A 21,454-nucleotide genomic window follows, 5' to 3' on the forward strand; every position below is an offset into this window, starting at 1 on the left:
TCCTGGCACCTTCCGTTTTTGCAGAATCTTTGGCTTCTTCCACCCAGAGGCAGCATATTTGCACCTTCATCTGGGATTTAGTGGGCTCCTACCCCCCCCCCCAGGCACTTGCGTGACTCTCGGACTTGGTCCCCTTCCTTTACAGGTCCTCAGGTCCAGGAATCTGTCTTCAGTGCTTTGCAGTCAGTTGTTGTCCTTGCAGAATCCCCTAACTCGACTTTACTGTCTTTCTGGGGTAGTATGGTAACTTTACTCCTACATTTCAGGGTCTTGGGGTGGGGTAACTTGGACACCCTTAGTGTTTTCTTACACTCCCAGCAACCCTCTACAGACTACACTAGGCCTGGGGTCCATTCGTGGTTTGCATTCCACTTTTGGAGTATATGGTTTGTGTTGCCCCTAGGCCTATTTCTCCATATTGCATTCTATTCTGTTCTACAGTTTTTGCACTACTTTTCTAACTGTTTACTTACCCGATTTTGGTTTGTGTGTATATTTTGTGTATAATACTTACCTCCTAAGGGAGTATATCCTCTGAGATACTTTTGGCATATTGTCACTAAAATAAAGTACCTTTATTTTTAGTAACTCTGAGTATTGTGTTGTCTTGTGATATAGTGCTAAGTGATATAAGTGGTATAGTAGGAGCTTTGCATTGTGTCCTAGTTCAACCCAAGCTGCTCTGATATAGCTACCTCTATCAGCCTAAGCTGCTAGAACACCTCTAATCTACTAATAAGGGATAACTGGACCTGGCACAAGGTGTAAGTACCACAAGGTACCCACTATAAGCCAGGCTAGCCTCCTACACAGGGTCCCAGTGAGACATATAAAACACACTGACAAATAGTTTTCACTATGAGCACTGCAGTCCTGGCTTGCAGGATTCCAGTGAGATAGTAAGAACACTCTGACATATACTCAGAAACAGTCCAAAAGTGGGGGTAACAATGCTAGAAAGAGGCTACCTTCTCACATTTGTGATTCACATTCCACTTTCTTAGTATATGGTGTGTGTTGCCCCTAGACCTATTTTCTCCTATTGCATTCTGTAGCATTTCCTATAGTTTGCACTACCCTGTGTCTAATTACTTACCTTATTTTGGTGTCTAGTGTATATAATGTGTATAATAATTACATCCAGAAGGATTATTACATTTAAGATACTTTTGGCCTTGTATCACTGAAATAAACTACCTTTATTTTTGGTAACTCTTAGTATTGTCTTTACTTGTGTATAAGTATTGTGTAAGTATAGTGGTGATGCAGGAGCTTTGCATGTCTCCTAGTTCAGCCTAACCTGCTCTGCTACAGCTACCTCTATCAGACCAAGCTGCTAGAATGCTTCTATATTTCACTAATAAGGGATAACTGGACCTGGTATAAGGTGTAAGTACCCAAGGTACCCAAGGTACCCACTACAAACCAGGCCAGCCTCCTGGCATCTCACTCCCTCACCCTCACTCCAATCACTCCACTCCATCCCACACACTGTACCTACACATCTGACTAACCCCAATGACAAGCTCTGCATGCTATACCAATGCATGGAAATCCCACCCAGCCCTGCATGGACACCCTTCACAAAAGCATGCACAGCATAGGAGAACTAACAATCCCACAATACATCACCATACACGTACAAAGGTGGCAGGGCAACAGCAAGGATAGAGGGGAAGCTAGGGATGTACAATATGTCACAGACATGAAGCATAATACATCACTTACATCCCCACAGGTGCCCCAGTCAATGTCAGCGGTGAGGAGGTGCCACGACAAACCACTCCGCCAACAGAAGATGTCCCCATTGATGACAGTAACTCTGGAATTCTGGATCTGGATGAACTACCTGGTCCATCAGGGACCACTGGTCAGTGGGTCACCCCAGCCCACTCCTCGTCAATCACAGAGCATCCCCCATCAGTATACACCAACACAGCACCCATCCAGCGTCCCCATACCTCTGTCCCCAGGACACATCAATCAGCAGTGTGCCCACCTGTATGGGGACCCAAGTCCACACCTCACCCCCAAGACAATCAGGGACCTGGGCCCAGTGGCAGTGGGCACACCGTTCAGGGGACACAGGGACAGGGCAACAGGGACAGTGGGAGGACCGCTGTGCGCCAGGGGGAGTACAGGCTCAGGGAACCGACTCTCCAGGAAGCGCTCACCAAGATCCTGGGAGCCTACCAACAATTCCAGGACACGATTGGCCATATCCTTACCAACATGCAGGAGAACAAGCAGCTGCAGGAGAAACACCATCAGGAGATCATGGAGGACTTGCAGGCCCTCAACACCACCTTGATCTTCATAGCAGAGGTGCTAGCAGACATGGCTAACATCATGAGGTAATCAACAGCACTGTAGCAGGCCCCTACCACTGGCCCATCTATTCACTTCTGCTGCAGCTACAGTAGTTGGCAGGAGGCCCCGCCACAGGACCCACAGGCCACCAGCACCCCTCTCCCTGCAGAAGGTGAACCAGCCATCAAATATTCCCTGCGACCCATAATGAAGCTAGAGACACTTGCCAAGAGCAAGACCACAGCCAGGAAATGAGATTCTACTGATTGTCCTCATTGTGTCCCAGCCTGTCCACTTTGAACTGCCTTTGCTCCCGTTCCTATGGCCCCTTGGACACTGGACCTGTGCTACAAACAGACTGGAACAATACACTGGACTTTCCTCTACCATGATCCCATTCCACTGCACCTTTCCCTCAATTATTTGCACTAAAATAAACACCCTTGAACACAACTTGAGTGACACTGTTTTATGTGTTCAAAATGTGCATTTATGGGAACAGACACATCTAGTGCAAATGATCTGAACACTGTGATAGTATTCAAATAATGACCTGTAGCTGTCTGTAGTAATCACATCAGGACACTCTTATCATATCACCAGCATCTGTAAAATGACAAGCCTTAGGTAACAGTAAGTTGAGATGCAAAGGAAGTGAATGCCTTCATGCTACAGCCACACAGATAAAATGAATAGTCAGAGCAATGGTCAGTTCCACTGTCTCACATGTGTGTCAATGGAAGTATTGACGTATAACTGATGTTCTGTTGTCCACATTATCATCCCCTGCCTCCTCATCCTCACTGTCCTCAGGGTCCACTGCTGCCACCGGGTCATCTCCAGGCTCCTCCTCCTGCAGAAAAGGCCAGGTTGTGCAACAGGCAGCATGCCACTAATATCTGGCAGACCTTCTTGAGTGAGTAGCACAGGGATCCACCTATCAGATGCAGGCATCTGAACCTGGCCTTCAGGAGGCCAAAGGTCCTTTCGATGATTTTCCTGGTTCGCACATGTGCTTCATTATAACGGTTCTCAGCCCCTATCCTGGCATTCCTCACAGGGGTCAGGTGCCACAATAGGTTTGGGTAGGCGGAGTCACCTGCAAGTACTGAGGGACAAACATTAGCCTTATACAATGCTATGGGGATAACACATGAAGGCATACTCTGACAGTCAGTGGGTGGGGACTGTGGCTGACCTATTAGCCACACCCTGTTCCTCTGTAGTTGGGCCATCAGATTTGGGGTGGTGCTATTCCTCAAAGAAAGGCGTCATGCACCAACCAAGGCAGACAATATCCTTGCCAGCACAATTGGGAACATTGGTTGTGACATTCCTGCTGTCAAGCCCACTGTCACTTGGAAAGAACCAGTTGCAAGGAAATGGAGCACTGATAGAACCTGCACAAGAGGGGGGATCCCAGTGGGATGACGGATAGCTGATATCAGGTCAGGCTCCAATTGGGCACCCAGCTCTGTGATTGTGGCCCTGTCCAGTCTATAGGTGAGTATTATGTGACTGTCCTCCAGTGTAGCCAAGTCCACAAGGGATCTGTTCACGGGGGTTGTCTCCTCCTCCTCCTATTCATCTGCAGTGGTAGGTATCTAAGGGACACAAGAGTGAGTAGGCTGCCACAATTTCAACAATGGAACCACCACCTCAGTGTGCATACAGCATTAATGTGATGGGACAGTGGGACTGACAATTCATGTGCAATTTTCGGCAATGACGCAGTTATGAAAGATCTCAATGTTGTCCACCACCATGAAATGGGGACTGCCTATCCTGTATCAAGGGACAGGTGAAGGTGAGGTAACTCTGCCGACGTAGTGTGTCGTGGCGGAAGGCTGTCTTGCACCGCCATGCAATTCCTCATTGGCTAATATGGGGCTCTATGGAGTACAGTGGCCAATGGGGATCAGCAGCGGGGGTGACGGTGTACACAGCCGCGGACATGACCACCATTTTCCATGTGAATCCTCACTTGATTCCTGACTTTCCACAGGACAACACCTACACTGCGTGTGCTGCTGTGACCTGTGTCTGGGACCTACCAAGTCAGTGTGACTGGGGGAAAGGGCCCTTGCCTTCACTTCGAAGGAGTTGGATTGCTTGGTGAATGGGGTCCTACCCCAGTATGGACAGCTTTATGGGCCTCCAGACCAACAGGTGAGTACATCTTGGGCACAATGCATGTGGGAAGTTTGCATGGAGATATGTGTGCAGGAATCATCTCATTTGAGGGGGATGTCTGGTGGTAGTGTACATGGTGGGTGCTGGGCAATGTGTGTGCCAATAGAGTTGGAAATGGGATTTGTGGGGCATATGTGAGACAGGCTGGATTGTATGTGTAATTCTGTCGTCCTGTCTGTACTACCTCTGCAGGTCAGCACCCATCATAAGAAGGAAATGTGGCATGCCATCACCAAGGACGTGCTGACCCTGGGGGTCTACAGCAGACAGAGCACCCACTGCAGGAATAGGTGAGAGGAGCTGAGACAATGGACACAGAACACTGCGGAGGCCTAGCTGGGGGTGGCCTCCCATTGAGGAAGGGGTGCCTGTCAGAACCTGACGACCCTGATGACACGCATGCTGGCGGTGGCCTACCTAGAGCTGCATGGGCACTTGAGGGCATCACAGCAGCCACAGTGAGTACAGTGAGTGTCACTATAATAATTGGTAGGTGGCATGGGAACCGGGTGGTGGGTGTGAGTTAGTGGGTGCCCCTTCATGCCAGGACAGACATTGCATCGTGATCCAGCTCAAGGGTAATTGGTGTATAGCAAGAGCAGGTAACCTAGCTCAGTTGCATTCCATGTCAGTCAGGGCCTTGTTGGTTCCAGGAGGGGGTGCAGTTGCCGGTGGTTGGCCCTCATCTTGCTGTGGCATATAGCCAATTGAATGCCTGTGTAATGCATAGTGCTCAATTCTGATCCCTATGTGTGATGGTATTGTGTATGCCAACTGTGGTCTTGGTGCTGTTATTGGCCCAGTGCTCCCTTACTCTCCCTCCCCCCTTTCTCCTTCTGTCATCCTGTTTATGTGTGCATTAGTATAATCTGGAGAGCAGGGTGTAGGAGGCTGGCCTGGTTTGTAGTGGGTACCAAGGGGTACTTACACTCTGTACCAGGACCAGTTATCCCTTATTAGTGTAGAAGAGGTGTTTCTAGCAGCATAGGCTGATAGAAGGTAGCTATAGCAGAGCAGCTTAGGCTGAACTGGGAGACATGCAAAGCTCCTACTATACCACTAGTGTCATATGCACAATATCATAAGAAAACACAAAACACAGATATACTAAAAATAAAGGTACTTTATTTTTATGACAATATGCCAAAAGTATCTCAGTGAGTACCCTCAGTATGAGGATGCCAAATATACACAAGATATATATACACAATACCAAACTTATGCAGTAATACCAATAGAAAGCAATGCAAGCAATGTACCGTCACAATAGATTGCAATGAGAGCACATAGGTAGAGGGGCAACACAAACCATATACTCCAAAAGTGGAATGCGAACCACGAATGGACCCCAAACCTATGTGAGCTTGTAGAGGGTCGCTTGGACTGTGAGAAAACAGTGAGGGTTCGAAAAATAGCCCACCCCAAGACCCTGAAATGTAGGTATAAAGTGCACCTCTATTCCCCAGAGAGCACAGAAGTCGTGATAGGGGAATTCTGCAGGGAAGACTAACACCAGCAATGCAACAAAGGTGGATTTCTGGACGAGAGTACCTGTGGAACAAGGGGACCAAGTCCAAGTGTTGCGACAAAGTTGAGATTGGGCAGATGCACAGGAAATGCCAGCTGAGGATGCAAAGAAGCTGCCACCAGATGATAGAAGCTGTGGATTCTGCAAGAACGAAGAGGACTAGGAACTTCCCCTTTGGAGGATGGATGTCCCACGTCGTGAAGAAGCTTGCAGAGGTGTTCCCACGCAGAAAGACCACAAACAAGCCTTGCTAGCTGCAAGGGTCGCGGCTAGGGTTTTTGGATGCTGCTGTGACCCAGGAGGGACCAGGATGTCGCCAATTGCGTGAGGAGACAGAGGAGGCGCCCAGCAAGATAGGGAGCCCTCACAGAAGCAGGCAACACCCGCAGAAGTGCCGAAACAGGCACTACGAAGAAGAGTGAACTGGAGCTCACCCGAAGTCACAAAAGGAGATCCCAAGACGCCGGAGGACAACTCAGGAGGTTGTGCACTGCAGGTTAGAGTGTTGGGGACCCAGGCTTGGCTGTGCACAAAGGAAATCCTGGAAGAGTGCACAGGAGCCGGAGCAGCTGCAAATCACGCGGTACCCAGCAATGCAGTCTAGCGTGGGGAGGCAAGGACTTACCTCCACCAAACTTGGACTGAAGAGTCATTGGACTGTGGGAGTCATTTGGACAGAGTTGCTCAGTTCCAGGGACCACGCTCGTTGTGCTGATAGGGGACCCAGAGGACCAGTGATGCAGTTCTTTTGGTGCCTGCAGTTGCAAGGGGAGGATTCCGTCGTCCCACTGGAGATTTCTTCGGAGCTTCTAGTGCAGAGAAGAGGCAGACTACCCCCACAGCATCACCACCAGGAAAACAGTAGAGAAGGTGGCAGGATCAGCGATACAAGGTTGCAGTAGTCGTCTTTGCTACTTTGTTGCTGTTTTGCAGGCTTCCTGAGTAGTCAGCGGTCGATTCCGTGGTAGAAGGTGAAGAGAGAGATGCAGAGGAACTATGATGAGCTCTTGCATTCGTTATCTAAAGAATTCCCCAAAGCAGAGACCCTAAATAGCCAGAAAAGGAGGCTTGGCTACCTAGGAAGGAGGATAGGCTAGCAACACAGGTAAGAGCCTATCAGAGCAGTCCAGTGTGCCAGCAGCACCTCTGTTTCCAAGATGGCAGAGGTCTGGAGCACACTGGAGGAGCTCTGGGCACCTCCCCTGGGAGGTGCAGGTCAGGGGAGTGGTCACTCCCCTTTCCTTTGTCCAGTTTCGCGCCAGAGCAGGGCTGGGGGATCCCTGAACCGGTGTAGACTGGCTTATGCAGAGATGGGCACCATCTCTGCCCATCAAAGCATTTCCAGAGGCTGGGGGAGGCTACTCCTCCCCAGCCCTGACACCTTTTTCCAAAGAGAGAGGGTGTAACACCCTCTCTCTGGGGAAGTCCTTTGTTCTGCCTTCCTGGGCCAAGCCTGGCTGGACCCCAGGAGGGCAAAAAACTGTCTGAGGGGTTGGCAGCAGCAGCAGCTGCAGTGAAACCCCGGGAAAGTTAGTTTGGCAGTACCCATGTCTGGCATTGGGGAGACAATTCCATGATCTTAGACATGTTACATGGCCATGTTCGGAGTTACCATTGTGACGCTATACATAGGTAGTGACCTATGGATAGTTCACGCGTGTAATGGTGTCCCCGCCCTCACAAAGTCTGGGGAATTTGCCCTGAACGATGTGGGGGCACCTTGGCTAGTGCCAGGGTGCCCACACACTAAGTAACTTAGCACCCAACCTTTATCAGGTAAAGGTTAGACATATAGGTGACTTATAAGTTACTTAAGTGCAGTGGTAAATGGCTGTGAAATAACGTGGACGTTATTTCACTCAGGCTGCAGTGGCAGGCCTGTGTAAGAATTGTCAGAGCTCCCTATGGGTGGCAAAAGAAATGCTGCAGCCCATAGGGATCCCCTGGAACCCCAATACCCTGGGTACCTCAGTACCATATACTAGAGAATTATAAGGGTGTTCCAGTATGCCAATGTGAGTTGGTGAAATTGGTCACTAGCCTGTTAGTGACAATTTGGAAAGCAAAGAGAGAGCATAACCACTGAGGTTCTGGTTAGCAAAGCCTCAGTGAGACAGTTAGTCATCACACAGGGAACACATACAGGGCACACTTATGAGCACTGGGGCCCTGGCTGGCAGGGTCCCAGTGGCACATACAACTAAAACAACATATATACAGTGAAATACGGGGGTAACATGCCAGGCAAGATGGTACTTTCCTACACAGGGTCACCAGCGACAGAGGGAGCTGCATCTCACAGCACCCAGGAGGCAGAGTCCACTGATCCCAAGTGAACCGGTGGGATGGAGGGCGAGGGGAGCACCATGGCGGAGACAGGAAGTGACAACACAGAGTCTGATTCCTCCTCCAATGGAAGCTACCTGTTGGTGGAAGACACCTCTGTGACTACCCCAGCTGCAGGTACAACCACCTCCCCGTAGCAGCACTGCCCTCCCAGTAGCCCCTCATTGAGTTTCCCGTGCCCCCTCACCCAGGAGAGTGGGCATTGCCTTCGCCCCAGGCACTTCAGGCCCTACCCCAGTGAGCCTTGCTGCCCTGAGTGAGAAGACTATTGACCTCCTGAGATCCATCTCTGTAGGGCAGTCAACCATTGTGAATACCATCCAGGGGCTGGCATCCCAGATGCAGCAATGCAATGCATTCCTGGAGGGCATCCACTGTGGATTGGTGGCCCACCAGAGAGAGATTCAGGCTCTGACCTCCTCTCTGATGACAGCCATTGTGCCTGTTCCTACCGTCCCCCCTCCTACTACCACTTCCCAGTCCCACTCTCCTCAACCCCAGTCCATGCCATGCACACAGCCAGACAAGCATACACACAAGACATCACACGAGTGGCACAGTCAAACACAGGCACCACACTTCAGTCCACAAGCACTCACACAAACAACAGACAGTTGCACGCACATCTACATCCACTGCCTCCACTGTCTACCCTCCTCCTCCTCCTTCTCCACCTCCCTCACAGTCACATCCACACTCACACCTGCATACACTGCTTCAAAAGCCACTACCAGCATCACCACACCAAGCAGTATACACACTTCACTATCAGACACCTCCACAACATCCATCCACGCGTCCCCTGTGTCCTCTCCCACCCTGCCTGTCTCCCGCCTCCTAAAGGACACAAACGCAGGCACTCAGACACCCAACAGCCATCCACCTCACATCAGCACACTGCCCATGCACCTGCACCTAAGTCCAGCAGATGTACTCCTCCAACATCTGCTCCCTCAAACTCCACTCCCATCCCTCCTCCTTCATCTCTCCCTACCGTCCCTAAGAAGCTTTTCCTTGTACAACTTGACCTCTTCCCTACCCCTCACCCCGTCCTGCCCGTAAGAGCAGGGTTCCAAAAACCCAACACAGCACCTCAGCCAAACAGTCCACAGGGACAGTGGAGGCACCTCCTAGTCGTGGATGCAAGACAGTGAAGGATCCCACTCCACCAGCCTGAAAGGGAAGGATCCCATTTCACCAGCCAGGAAAAGGAAGGATCTCACTCCACCAGCCAGGAAAGAGAAGAATCCCTCACCTCCAGCTGAGACACAGCAGCCCTCACCTCCTGCAGAGGCTGACAGGGTACCAACACCCCCACCATGATAGAGCACAGAGCCCTCATCCCCTGCTGAGACACAGCAGCCCTTGCCTCCAGCAGAGGCTGCCCAGAAGGCACCTTCCCCAGCTAAGAAACAGCAGTCCGCACCTGTGGGGATGGGGTCCTCATCCCCTGCTGAGACACAGCAGCCCTCACCTCCAGCAGAGGGCATGTAGGTCACCCTCCAGGGACTGATGTACAAGGAGCCCTCTCCAGAACCAGTGGGCAGGTTTCCCACCTCAGAGACTGTGACCTTGCGCTCCCCAACACAGAGAAATGGGCATGGAGCCCCCTCCAGAACTAGTGGGCAAGTTTCTGACTTCAGCTGAGATGACACCCCACCCCCTTACCTCCGAGGTGCCTGTCCACTTCTGAGATGTTGGCCTTGCACAGTTTTGTGCAGAGTTAGTCATGATCAAGTTGGGGCTTGGACTGTGGCCATGTGCGCCTTTTGTACTTTGGACTGGGCATTGGCCCTTTCTGGACAATTGTTCACATATCTTTGTTCTCCAATTGGTTCATATGGTGGCTGTTGCCATGCAATTACAATCTCAGTACTGCCGACCTGTAGTCCTTGTATTATTATGCCGAGTGTCCTGTGCCATTGGTTTGCATTTGCAGCTGGTTGTGAGTGTGAATGGTGGGTGTTGTGCGTGTATGCCACTCTCCTTTTCCTCACTCCACCACCTTCAAACAACTCTACATCTTCCTGCACGCCATGGTAAATCTTTTGTGCTAAGGAGAAGTTCCTGGTGTCTTCTGTTGTTTTAGAATCTTCAGCTTCTTCCACCTACATGCAGCCATTTTGCACCTTCATCTGGGGTTTAGTGGACTCCTGCCCCCCGGACACTTTCGTGACTCTTGGACTTGGTCCTCTTCCTTTACAGGTCCTCAGGTCCAGGAATCCATCTTCAGTGCTTTGCAGTCAGTTGTTGTCTTTACAGAATCTCCTATCACAACTTATCTGTGTTTCTGGGGAAGTATGGTAACTTTACTGCTATTTTTCAAGGTCTTGGAGGTGAGGTATCTTGGACACCCTTAGTGGTTTCTTACACTCCCAGCGACCCTCTACATACTACACTAGGCCTGGGGTCCCTAAGTGGTTCGCATTCCACTTTCTTAGTATATGGTTTTTGTTGCTCCTAGGCCTATTGCATCCTATTGTATTCTACAGTGTTTGCACTACTTTTCTAACTGTTTACTTACCTGATTTTGGTTTGTGTGTATATTTTGTGTATTTTACTTACCTCCTTAGGGAGTATATCCTCTGAGATATTTTTGGCACATTGTCACTAAAATAAAGTACCTTTGTTTTTAGTAACACTGAGTATTGTGATTCTTATGTTATAGTGCTATATCATAGACGTGGTATGGTAGGAGCTTTGCATGTCTCCTAGTTCAGCCTAAGCTGCTCTGCTATAGCTACCTCTATCAGCCTAAGCTGCTAGAATACTACTAATCTACTAATAAGGGATAACTGGACTTGGCACAAGGTGTAAGTACCATCAGGTATCCACTATAAGCCAGGCCAGCCTCCTACACTAACAAACTATATTTTACCCAGCTGCTTATGAAAAAAAGTCTAATTCAAAGGAGAAACAATTGTAGTTATGTATTTATGTATTTATTTTCCATATCACAACAGACCAAAAAGATAATAGAGCACTTTAGAAGACAGGTAGTTAAAGATTCTACAGACTGTAGCTTTATAAATAAAGCAAAGGAAAAGAGCCTTAAGAGAGGGAGCCATTTGGTAGATTAAGGTTATAGTAGTGTGGTCAACCATTATAGCATTTGTGGAAAGATTCCACATCTCTTAGAAAAATTAGAGTAGGGACTGATGTGTAGGAGTCTACAAGCAAAGTGTTCCAAAACTTGACATATGCTCTAGAAGCGAAAGATTGATATCTTCTTTGCTGTTTCCAAAATGAAGAATGTTTTACTCATGGAAACCTGAAAACACAAAAGCTGTAAAGTTGGTCAGGTTATGGTTTCTTGAAGTATTGAGGTTTTAGTTTGAAATTGCCACCAGAGCTAATCAATGAAGTTCTTCTTTAGGTCTCACCTTGCAGCAGGTTTAGCTTCTGTCATCAACATCCCTTTTGTATCTAATACTTCAGCATTTACCTATAATAGGCTTTGGGTCTGCTCACTTTAACCACTGTATTGTTTTGCTCTTGTCAATCACAACATAGATAAGCCCTCAGGCGATGGGCTTGTTCTATTCACTGTTTCTATGTCTTTCTGCTGCCCTTACAGTGCACCACAGTGCATGAAGTACTCCTTTCTTTTCCTCAGTCTCTCTCCTCTCTGCTTGCTGTTTACAATGTTTCAGCTTTCCCTCCTTACCACAGCTTTGTGCTCTCCTCCATGCCTACATTTCCCCAATGCTCATTTCCAGTGAATAAAAGTGTGATGTAGACCAATTCTAAATTACAATACATTAAAACAAAAACTATTGGAAGATGGTGTGTGTACATGTGCATGAATGACAGTCATCTTTCAAAAATGGTCTATACTTCATTACAAGAACACTTCACAAGATGGCTACCTGGGCATGTGCATGTGAGTACATTCAGGGTAATCTACCTTGGAGTGCTTCTTGTTATACTTTGTAAAACAAACTATAGAAATATGGGCACTTGTGCATGCATATCATTTTTGCCATAAATGATGACAAAAGTGAACAAACACTGACAAAGCGAAAAAATGTGCGTCACAAGTGAAACCAAGTTAAGAGAAATTCATGGATTTCTGAGGGTAGATTTCATGGTTGACATTTCTGAAGTAAATTTAAGAAGCAACCGTAACACATTAGAAAAGTCATTTTTAGCTTTAGTTTTTTCAAGATTTTGTGAGATGCTTGTAATGATTGTGTTAGGTCATTGGTGCATGAAATGTTCAGGTATGGTAGGATGCCATTCTAATCTTGATGCTTAATATTCCCAATGCTTCCTATTTTAGTCCTACCAAGTTAATATATAGATTTAAAAGAAATAGATCCACAATGGATCCTCGCGATACAATACATGAAAGTGAGCCAGTCGAAAACGTTACTACAAATGCTCATGCCGACATCGAGAATTTTGCTTAGTCTCTATGGTAAATTGTGCTTGTCAGTCTAGATAAATACAGAATGATGTAGGGGCACACATCTTCTTAATCCACCAAGGAAAAGGTATTTTTTTTTACTCCTGAGATGATCTTTTAATGTACTGACCGATAAGCAGGCATAGGTGCTTGTCTTCAAATTGACCATCTAAATGACCTTCCTTGCACACCAATAATCTTTTCAAGTAAAGTATTATTGTGCAATGAGACAGACATATGTATTTTTCGATGAGTGGGGCCAGTTCACCAATGCAGTCTTGATTTAGAGAGGAGGTTATTATTTGGAGCTAAGCAATGGTCAAAAGGGAGAACAAGGGCTTGATGATCTTTAAGGGTAGCTGGTGGTTTTAGAGCTGATATCTTAAGGTTTTCTTAGAATACTGAGAACACTTTTATTCATTTGTGCTTGAATTTAGGAGGACGTCATTGATTGTCAATCCTGATACAAGTGTTTTTGTCATTAAAGAAGTTTTTTAACAACTGAGTGCGTTCTCATTGGAAGCTTGCTGATCACAGTTAACTTTAGTATTGCCATTGTCTCAGATTATGATGAATAATTATCTGTGGTACTTAAAATCTACTTGTGCTTCTTTTTGAAAGAAAGGGATTTCGCTTGAGTGATGCTAACCAAGTTATAATTATGAACATAATTGTGTAGAGAGTTTTTGGAATATATTTAAACACCGCCATCACACCATTGTTTACATTTTTTCTTGGTTGGTTGGGTTGTTCTATGAACCAAGCTTCACTGGGCCCAGATGACTGATTTATCAAGGCCAGAGGAGAGATTTTCTCAGGTATCACTTGGATTTTCATGGTGGGTTCTATTACTTGTGAATGAATTTAAGTGCACTGTGAGATGTTTTAACAAACACATGTATCTATACATGCATGCATATGGGTGATATTCCCATAGTGCAAACCTATACATAAGTGCAGCAGACACTGTACAAGGTCAAAGTTCAGCATAAAGTCAATGAGGGTGAGGAGCTAGTTTGTGGGTTTGTGGAGTTTTGATGCAATGTGATGCAGCATTCCTCAAAAAAAAGCGTCTTCAAATTGTTCCCAACTTGGAGCAGCGTTGGGGTGATCCCAGTGGATACAGGGATGTTGTTCAAGGTGCAGAGATCTTAAAGGCCTGCTGCTTGTTTTTTTGTTTTTTACTTTTCTTAGTCTGCAATCTGATAGCGTACTGGCTGCAGGCCTATCGAGAAACATTAGAGGTGGTGAGGTTGTCTGCACATTAAGCATTGTTACTAGTCAAAATAACTTTATTAATGACATAGCTGGTTTTGAAAATGGTGTTGCCGGCAAGATGAGCCAACAGAGTTCCATCATGAGAGAAAAAGGTTTATTAGTTGGGACAAATTGATGTGCATCACTCTCTTATTAGATCTAATCAAAGTTTCAAGTAATTCAAACCTGAGCTCAACTCCTAATATGTATGGTTTACTAAAAGTACTAATAGAGTTACAAAGTCAAAAACACAACACAATAAAAATTGCACTCCTAAGTATGAAAATAGAGAAAAATATAATGAGCAAACTGACAATAAAACAAAAAACTCCAATAAGGGGAAGCTGAGAATTTTTAAAGTTTTGAATAAAGGGGCTGAGCTGCATGACCAAAATGATGGTGGCATTTCTATAAAGCTCATCTGTGACCCACAGGCTCGGCCTATTGATCATGCCAGAAACCATGGAGAACCTCATGAACTGCCTCTGAGAGTCCTGGGAGGAGGCAGGGAGCATCGGAACAGGCTGCAGCAGCTACAGAGATGGAGACAGTCTAGTGGTGAGTGGCAGCAACAAGCACGAAGAGGGGGAAACACTGCGATTCACAGCAACATGGATCAGTCATTTACCGCACCCTCTGGTGGCCCCCTCACAGCCCAGGCAATTATTCAGCAGTGGCCATAGTGAGTGGTGTGCGCCTGTGACCTCTGAAACATTTTTGAAGCTACACAGGGCCAGGGATACACTACACAGGGTCGACCTGGTTGTTCCTGCAGCATAGCCATAGACAATGTACTGGCCATGACAGTGCTCCCACACCACGCTAATAGCTTTTAGACACCAGAGACTCCCAGACTGGTGCCTCCCCCACCTGACTGACTCCCTAGAGGCACTGTTTAACCATGATAGATACTAGAAGCTGCTGAGGCCATACAGGGACCCTTACTAGAGCATTGTGGGCTCTTAGAGCCCTCCAGATCCCAGTCACTGTGCTCATTGCAATCTGCTACACATAGACCTCTGCACACAATATTAAAAATCACCCCCACCTGCACCTAGCTGTCGGGGTAGCTCATGGTAAAGCATGTAGTAGAACGCTGACTTCACTTCTGAGACACATATCATTGCTTAGGCCCATATTCTGGCTAGGACCTTTGACAACTAATTGCAGCGAGACAGCCCCACCATAGAGACAGACACTCAAACACTGCAACACTCTCGCACTCAGATCTAAGTACCTCCTTGCATGATGAGTAGGCCCCTCACCTCTGCCATCCACTGGGAGGCCAGTGCTATTACAAAACTACCCATCAATTACTGTTCACTGAAGAAGTTTTGGGCAAGCCTTCCACAATGATACCGGACCAAGGACCACATGCACCCTGCCTGTCAATGGAGACCATTTAAACAAAAAACTCACTGTGCTGTGGCCATCTGTCTCTACTATTGAAGGTACAACTATAACAATCTCTACTAATACTGCATCCATACGCTTGGATTTTGCCTCTTTTAATATCTGCATGCAACAAATGGAAAACAGACTTCAACAGGTGGAGCTGAAACTGGGAGTGTCAGTTGATTGGGAACAGGACCATTGGTTTCTCATAATTGGTGAAGTTGGAAGACAGGAACAGATAAAACAACTTACACTTCTGAGGATCCTGAACAGTTGGAAGACATGGACACAATCTCACTCTTAATTTCTTCTACACCAGAAGTCACCAACCTGTCCTTCCACTCCACCTCTGGAACTACAGAGGGTCCATAGGACTTTATCCCAATGGGACATGGTGAAAAATGAACCACACGAAATCACAGCCTGCATCCTTAGACACCACCATGCTTGTCAGATCTTAAACACTGAAGCAAAGTGCCAGGGCCCCTTTTCGAATGGTAATATGAAACTAATGGTCACGCAAGACTTTTCGCATGAAATTGTCCCATGAATTAAAAGCTTCCTAATGCTTAGACCATGGCTGAAAATGCTCATGATTCTTCATGGCCTCCTGGAGCCTGCTTGTATGCTGATCACCTACAATGATAGGCCAACCGAATATGAGGTCCCTGCCTTACTTGAAGAACTGCTGAACTCCTTGGAGGACAAGAAGATGGATACCACTCTGCCACATACTTCCAGAGAGACTGCCATAGAACAGGGAAGGGGTGGTCATGTTACTTAGCAACTGACTGAGCATGAGAGGCTTGAAGAAGTGACTCAATGCTGGGCCTCAGGTTCGATGCTCCCATAAATAGCCAAAAAACAAACCCTGAGAGACAAATTGAGATCACCGTTAAAACCTATGACCATGGGTAAAACGGATCACCCCTCTCTGCTCTGCCGTGGTTCTCAGCACTACCCCTCATCCACTTCCTAGTACCACTACTTCTGGGGGACACCGCCATTGAGGACTTTGACCATGCTTCACCTGCTGCATTCCCTTCCACAACCAATAATGATACTGCTCCAAGGCATTATACCATGAGGGCTCCAAGCCCAACCATAGGCCCTCCGGTGCACACTGTATCAGTGCTATGCACACCAAGGGGCATATTTATACTCTGTTTGCATTGAGTTAGCGTAATTTTTTTTACTCTAATTCGGTGCAAAACTAACTCCATATTTATATTTTGGCCCTAGACAATTCTAGCGCCAAATATATGGAGTTAAAGTCAATTTTTGGACGTGGAAACCTACCTTGCCTCAATGAGATGCAAGGTAGGTGTTCCCTTGCAAAAAATTACTCTATGGCCTTAACGCCATATTTATACTCTGTGCAAAAATGGTGCAGGTGAGCGGGGAGGGGTCAAAAATGGTGCAAAGCTTGCTTTGCCCCATTTTCTAACGCCTGGTTCAGGGCAGGCGTTAGGGGACCTATGGGCCTATTTCCACCATGGAACACAATGGAATAAGCCCACAGGTGCCCTCTCCAGGCCCCAGGGACACCGCCACCCACACCAGAGGGACAACGGAGGATGGGGGACCCAATCCTCGGTAAGTACAGGTAAGTTTTTTTTTTTTTTAAGTGCCATTGGGGGCCCTGAAATGAGCCCCCATGCATGGCACAGGGTGCTATGGCCATGCTCAGGGGGCTCTGGTCCCCTGTGCTAGCCTTTGGGGTGGTGGGCATGACTCCTGTCTTTTCTAACAGGAGTCCTGTGTTATGGATGGTTTTGCATTAGAAAATGACTCTAGGCAGGTTAGAGTCATTTTTTTTTACTCTAATCTGTGTAATATAATTTTTTGGTGCAAAACCCCCTTCTTCCATAAATATGGTGCCTGGCTGGTGCACAGAAATGGTGCAAGCGGGTGCTAAACGTTTTGGTGCAAAATTGCAGTAGTGCAGTTTTGCCCCAAAAAGAATAAATCAGGGCCTTAATCCTTCAGCCACACCTTTTTGCCCCATGGTACAACTGACATTTACTTACAGCTTTCCCTCTAGGTTAATTATTTAATCCTAACTTTGACTGTAAAAACTGTAAAACTGTAAACTTTGCACTTGTATAGCGCACTACTCACCCGTTAGGGTCTCAAGGCGCTGTACTCATACCGCTATGGAACCCCTCCTGGCTTTTCCCTGTGAGGTGCCCACTCCTGGGCACCCCCAGGGTGAAGCCAGGCATCCAAGCTCTGGTGGGGCCGTTGTGGAGATTAAGCAAGCTATTGCCCAGAGTTGTAGAGTGGGACCCATTAATTAGATTAGGCACCGAGGCGAGAATTATCTGGTCCAAGGGAATTGAGCCCAAGATCTGCCGAAGCGGGACTTGAACCCTGGTCTTGAGCCAGATCTCTCTGCAACCCACATACTACCATTGAGAGCTGCTACCGAGTTCTTCTGTTTGATTCCAACTACCATACATTGGGGCCTCTATAAATGGAAAAACTTTGATACTTTTGTTGACCTTCTACTCCAAATGACCCACCCCACCCCCACTTCAGCAATACCTGATTTGTATACAACATAGTGGAAGATGTCAGATCTTAATGTCCTATCCCTTAACAAGACTGGACTGACCCACTATCTTAGGTGAAAAAAGGTACTATTATACTTACACATTTCTCCCTACCACAGAAGACCCACTTGTCTGACAATGAGAGCCAGATACTACGTAGGGATTTGGTAGGGAAAGAATATCATGCATGCAAAGAGCCCATTTCCTGCATCCCTGCCACCTAGTCATAGAGGTATCATTGAGAGGGAGTACTGATCCTCTTCAAGAAAGGGCTAATGTTCAAAAGACATCTGATATGGCAAGACCACAAAGGGCACTGCATCCTAGTCAATATCACAATATAAAGCCAAACATAGATCAGTGGGTCTCAGTGACCTCCAAAGCTAACACCTTCCAAGACCTCATAAGAATCATATTACAACATCCACACACAGAAGTACTTCTAGGTGCTGACTGGAATGTAGCCTGTGACCTGAAATTAAACAAGTCCCATCCTTCTACAATACCTTCTCAGCTTCATAGAGATCTAATATATGACCTTCAGCAGGATTTCCCCTTACATAATGTATGTGCTTACTCCACCCCACAGACAGGGAATTCACATTTCTTTCCAGTCCCCATGGCAAGAACTCCAGGATTGCCTCCTGCTTAGTCAACACTCCCTCTTGAATAGAGGTCCATCCCCCTGACCGGGATATTAGATCATGACAAGATCCACGTGTTATTGGACCTTGATATTGCCAGACCACCCTTGCCCATTGGAAACTCAACATGTCTTACCACTGACCTCAGGACAAATGGAGATTAAGGGCCAGATGTAGCAAAATCCGATTCGCAAAATCGGATGCAGAACGGTGTCTCAGACACCATCTGCAAATCTCAATGGGGTAACAAAGACCCACCTCATTAATATTAATGAGGTGGGTGGCATTTTGCGACCCCATTGAGATTCCCTGCACTCACAGGGATGGTGGCCTGCTGGAAACAGCAGACCTCCATGTCTGTGACTGCTTTTTAAGTAAAGCAGTTTTTTTTTGTATTGCAGCCCGTTTTCCTTAAAGGAAAACGAGTTGCAATACAAAAAAATAACGAAACCATTTGGTTTCGGTTTTTCAGAGTAGGCAGTGGTCCATTGGACCACTGCCTGCTCTGAAAAAACATTAATGGCGACATTCACAAAGGGGAAGACCCCTTCCCTTTTGCGAATGGGTTACGACCAGTGTGACACTGGTGGTAACTGTGAATTGCTTTGCTACCGCGTTCGCGGTCACAAAGCAATTCTGCATCGCGGTGCGAGTCGCAAATAGGAAGGGGACACCTACCGACTCGCAAAATGGGAATGTGCATCGCGATGCGTGTTTTGCATCGCGCAAACTGCGATTTGCAAAACGCTTCCTACATCTGGCCCTAAACTCCTTATTTCAGACAGACATATTTGACAATGAACGCTCACCAGTTCCCACCTCATATTGTGGGCTGTGAAAAAGGCCAGCATAAGCGGTAAGATCATGAGGGATTCTGCCTTATGAAAATGTGACATGGCCCAGCCCAGAGCCCAACTAAAACCACCGGCTATTCTTCTGAGGTATAAACCAACATACTCAGAGGCAGATTTAAAATACCTCCTGGCCATTAACCTCTTAGCTGCTGGGCCTTCCGCCCCCCCCCAGTGCATTTTTGAAAACTAGAGACCTAGGGGAATCCAAGATGGGGTGACTTGTGGGGCTCTGATCAGGTTCTGTTATCCAGAATCCTTTGCAAACCTCAAACTTTGGCTAAAAAAACAAATTTTCCTCACATTTTGGTGACAGAAAGTTCTGGAATTTGAGAGGAGCCTCAAATTTCCTTCCACCCAGCGTTCCCCCAAGTCTCCCGATAAAAATGGTACCTCACTTGTGTGGGTAGGCCTGGTGCCCGCAGCAGGAATAGATCACACAACTGTCAATGTTGGTCCTTATATGAGGCAGCTGTTGACCCTGGGGTGATCCATTCCTGACGCAGGCACTAGGTGTAGGCACTCGAATGGGGTAGTGTTTTTATCAGGACAGGTGAGGAATCACTGGGTGGTAGGAATTTTGTGGATCCCAGCATATTCCTGTAGTTTGTGTGACAGAAATGCGAGAAAAATAGAGTTTTTATTCAACATTTCAGATTTGGAGGGTATTCTGGGTAAGAAAACTTTGGGGAATCCACACAAGTCACACCTCTGTGGACTCCCCCGAATGTCTAGTTTCCAGAAATGTTTGGGTTTAGTGTGTTTCTCTATATGCCCGCCGAACCCAGGACCAAAAACACAGGTGCCTGCCTTACAAAACCAGTTTGTTTTGCAATAGATCATTTTTATGTCTCCACAATACGATTTGGGCGGTGGAATTTGGGGCTGAACTAAATTGGGGAGCTTCCAAGAGAGCACTCTCTCTCTCTGCTTGCCGCCGCATTCACCTGCTCTCTGGGTTGGGCTAACCCACTATTACCCCGTTGCACAGGCTGCTTGCGAAGGGACAGCAGGACTGTCCTCATCACCTCCCTCATAATTTACTGGAAGAGGAGTTATCGAATGGGACTCCTCCGACTGAAAAATCACTCCCAGAGTCAGCGCCATTGTGCTATCCCTCAGATTCTGTCTCAGTATCTGATGTCTCAGTCTCTGATCCTATGTCAGAGCTGTCCTCTATAACCCGAGTGACGGCAGCAGTCATCCATCAAGATGCCATCTCTGCTATTGGCTAAACTGTTGCTCTAAAACACTAGCCTACGTAGACAGTCACAAAATTGATGGTGTGTGTGAGATACGTGCAACAGTAGAGGCCACCTTACCTGCGCTTCTTCCCTCAATCAGCACGTTCTTTCAAGACACTCAAAAAACACTTTGTCACATACCATTTGTCACAGTCTTTAGCACCTCCTGCGCCCAGTTCAAAAATCATTATTGGTGCTCCCACTCCCTCCTCCTCGGATTCCCTCATTACCACCCAGCAAAAGTGCCCTTCATCTCTCCATAGCCGCCCTCCACCCCGCACATACATTTCATTTGTATTATAGCGCAGGTAATGGCTGACTTTACTAATGTACTCAGCTATTTACATAAAATACAGATTTGCTCTTTGCAGTAGGCATATAAACCTTCTGCGCTTCTTTATGGCACTAAAACTGCCACTAGACAAGTCTGACCCTTTTGTAGCAGAAACATAATCACAATACTTACTAGCACCTATCAGGAGGGGTCTCTGACGTCACCTGCTGCCACTGGCCACTCAGAGCAGTCCATTGTGCCCCAACACCTCTGAATCCAAGATAGCAGAGGTCTGGGACACACTGGAGGAGCTCTGGGCACCTCCCCTGGGAGGTGCAGGTCAGGGGAGTGGTCACTCCCCTTTCCTTTGTCCAGTTTTGCGCCAGAGCAGGGCTGGGGGATCCCTGAACTGGTGTAGACTGGCTTATGCATCTGTGCCCATCAAAGCA

This window comes from Pleurodeles waltl, chromosome 2_2, assembly GCF_031143425.1.
Source record: "Pleurodeles waltl isolate 20211129_DDA chromosome 2_2, aPleWal1.hap1.20221129, whole genome shotgun sequence".
In the NCBI taxonomy this organism is placed as follows: domain Eukaryota; kingdom Metazoa; phylum Chordata; class Amphibia; order Caudata; family Salamandridae; genus Pleurodeles; species Pleurodeles waltl.